Source organism: Benincasa hispida, chromosome 5 (assembly GCF_027475165.1).
Source record: "Benincasa hispida cultivar pf3 chromosome 5, pf3_genome.v1.1, whole genome shotgun sequence".
Classification (NCBI taxonomy): domain Eukaryota; kingdom Viridiplantae; phylum Streptophyta; class Magnoliopsida; order Cucurbitales; family Cucurbitaceae; genus Benincasa; species Benincasa hispida.
In genome coordinates, this window is record NC_143482.1 from 48,750,824 (window position 1) to 48,754,580 (window position 3,757).

The window sequence follows — 3,757 nt, forward strand, 5'->3', positions numbered from 1 at the left end:
ATAGGTAACATGACCTCAATCCTGACCTGGCCACTCGCACTCATACAACTTCTGCCATTGAGTGGCCAGGTCCTTTGATTTGTATGGGTGCGAGTGGCCAGGTTGCCGACTCAAACCTACCATTTTGGTGATTCGTCTGATTTGGGAGTTGGGAACTTAGCTACACAAGATGGAATTCACTCCTTCCCCAAAGTAGAGGCAAGTAGATCGATAGCTGCCTTAAGGGTTAATTCCAAGGCTTCAACGATGTGGCGCCACACGCCTTCTCTTGGCTCGAGAGATGTTCACACATAGTTGGACTATGCTGTATTTTTCATTAGAGGAATCAGTGGTACTTAAGGAGTGAGATGTAACACAGGGGAAAAACGGTAAATTGGCACAGCTGTACATACGAGCATATGTGAAGGGTCATCATACTCATGGCCCCTTGCCCCGGCCTCGGTGTGCGGGGGGTGGAGCATTCTTGTCGTATTACTCACAATGACTCTCGGCAACGGATATCTCGGCTCTCGCATCGATGAAGAACGTAGCGAAATGCGATACTTGGTGTGAATTGCAGGATCCCACGAACCACGGAGTCTTTGAACGCAAGTTGCGCCCGGAGCCTTTTGGCCGAGGGCATGTTTACCTGGGCGTCACGCATCGCTGCCCTCCTCCACACAACTCGTTGTGCAGGCGGGGGCACATGTTGGCCTCCCGTGCGCACCGTGTTGGTTATATCCGATGGACACAAAATATATCTGTGGTAACAAGAGTTCAGCTCTTAGTCTTTAGTGGAATGTCTAACAGTTAATGGATGGTAGATCTCGTGGCTAAAGAGTTTAGTCAGTTATTCATGTATCGATGGAGCCTCGAGCCACAGGTCCATAAGGTCCCCTAGGTAGCTTGTATAAAGTTGAGAATCAGTTTTTGGGTCAGTTTGAAATGTTCAAATTGTCAAGAGGGAGTTTGATTATATATGATATAATTGAACTAGTTAATTATATATGATATAATTGACAAAATATATGAGATACATTATTCTTGAGAAAATTAGATATAAATATGATTTATTTCAAGTAGAGGAGAAATTACTATAGTAGATATATGATATCAAACTATAGGTTAAGAATATAATATGATTATATTCATTTATTAATTAATTGGTTGGTTATGTGATAATTGGTCGGATATTTCTCCTGAATCGTGTGTTAGTGGGAAAATCAAATTCTGTTATTATAATTGAAGAATAAAATGAAAATTGGTTTCATTCTGCAAACAGTTTGAAAAAATTGCTCAAGGTGTGAGAACGTAATGATCGCTTAACTGAGAGCCTATACGATCGTGACTTATTTCCTAAAGGATTACACTCGCGTACTAAACGATCACACGCTTTCTTTAAACGATCGCTCAGTTTCTCTAAACGATCACTTACTCTTTACTAGATGATCGCTAAGTAAAATCTATAGGATCGTGTACCTTTTTCTTAAATGATAAGCATCCGCTATACGATAGTCTTTCTCCCACTTGCTTGTCGTTCTACATAATCGTCACTTTCCTCCTTCCCCTACCAATTCCATCAAAGTCCACTCTTTGGATTCTCACTCCAAGAATACCAAGGGCTCCAAGTGGTGGTGTCATCCCCGGCCTTGCTTGTTCGTGCGTTGCCGTTCGTGTAGAAGATCATTGTGTTGGTAGCCGACTGGTTTTCTGGGCGATAAAAACCGTGGAGGGTTTGCTTCAACTGGATTGAGTTCGAAGTGAAGATAGTCTTCAACTGGTACGTATACTCAATCTATTGCATTTTATTTGTCGAATCATTCCGATAATTAGTGTGAAATTGCATACCTGTTGTTAGAATGTGTATGTGGTAATTTAGTCACAATGAAATAGAAAAGATCCAAACACGCTCATGGATACTCTTGTTCAAGAGTTCCTTCAATTGGTATCAGAGCTAGGTTCTGATATTACAATTTCATTGATGCAACGAATTGCATATACATTCATGGTGGGTGCATATCTGCTCTGTTTAATTGTTAAATTGTTGTCGATATGCGGATTAATGGAGTTTTTTGGGATGTTATCTCGGTTAGATTTAATTCTTTTTCATTTTCGGTTAATTGTAAAGGCCCCTGCGTTTTTGGGCACAATTAATTTGTAATCGAGTTTGTAATTGAAAGTTAGTTTGAGTCTTGAGTTGTTCGTGAAGAAGTTTCGAGCAAGGGTTGCAGTTCTTCGAGGAATCAAGGGTTGATTAGGTCATGTAGATGATGGGGTAAACGATCGCAGAGTATCGGTTGCTCGGGTATCGTTTAACCCATACGTGCACTAGACGATCGTTTAGCTCATCAAGCTTCATTGCTTAGTAATTGACTAAACGATTGTGGAGTAACAAATGGTAAATCGTTTACCTTTCTCCGCATTAAGCGATCGCATAGATGATCAGGCTTCGTAGCCTCGTTGTCGTCTAAGTGATCGTTTAGCTTTTGTGCTATCATCTAGTGTGCGCTAAGGGATCGTTTACCTATGACGTTTACTAAACGATGGGTTTCTCCTGGCGGTTTAAGACCCAGTTCGCCTGTGAACCGATTTACTCGATGGAAAATGTAATAGATAGAGTTATTTCATTCCGGTTTTTGTAAAGGTTCATCCCGATCCATTAATCCTTTATTTATTACTTGAGATGTATGGTAGTTATATGTCATATGGTATGCACATATAGTAAATCCCACCTTAGGTTATGCATTGGTCATGCATCATCTCTTTATTGTAAATGTTATAATTTAAAGAAGCATGATTTAATTATGTAAGAGCATGCTAATGCATCATATAATATAAGAGTTATATTTATGCATCCATAAAAAGCATTGACATACATTATGTTTATATTATAATTGTTATAGTATAAGGGTGTATGGAAATCATGTTTGCTTGGTTATTACGCGTGTATAAAAGTTATGTATAGTAATGACCAGACATTGTATGAAGCATGGCACATAAGTTTCTTTATAAGCGTTATAAACACCATGTTGTGTGCGATGTATTTTTAGTTGTTTTTTTTTTAAAGGATGAAGAGAAATTAGTACTAAAAGCAATAAGAATGAAATGCATGCTAACTTAGGTTTAATTCATGGTTTTAAATTGTTTAAGACTTGGATGACATAGACCTAAGATCATGGTTCTAATATGATTAGCAACCATTAGGCTTTAATCTTTTAATCAGTTTAATAGGACTAATAAAAGGTTAAAGTGTAGCAAATCTATCTATAAGGGATCTTTTGTCTAAGGCAAGTTTTCTCTAGGATGGGGTATTTAAGTTGATGAAAACATAACACCCCTACCTGGGAACGTACCTAGAAAGGTGAATTAGATAGATTTGATCGTGCATGCAAATTAAGGACAATCCATTAAAGTGTTTAAATGTGACTACTTGAACTTGTTCATAATTCATAGACAAAAGTTGTTTATGAGCGGACTTAAAAGATGACTTAGACTAAAATCAGTAGCCGGATTGTCTAGGTTAATGAATCCCTAGGTAGAACATTCAGTGGGAGGTACTTGAGGCATATGATGCTTCACTTAAACCTTTCACGTTTCTCCTATATAGTCCACACCGTGAGATCTACCCTCAGCCTTGTGGCACCTTTGGCGTGTCCCCCCTAATGGATGGTGTTTGGGTAGGTCAATATCAAGGTGGATGGAGAGATTGTTCATAGTAAGTAGGAGTGGGAAGTGCGACAATATATCCCTCGGTCTCCCTCGTTGTATTGAATAAAGT

The 3,757-nt window shown here is 39.0% G+C and overlaps 1 non-coding gene across 1 annotated transcript; it reads left to right on the forward strand.

Moving 5' to 3' along the window:
* The first annotated feature begins 482 nt into the window (after positions 1-482).
* LOC120078891 (5.8S ribosomal RNA) lies at positions 483-638 on the forward strand. The gene has a single exon (XR_005482168.1). It is a non-coding gene; the product is annotated as a 5.8S ribosomal RNA (ribosomal RNA).
* The last annotated feature ends 3,119 nt before the right edge of the window (positions 639-3,757 follow it).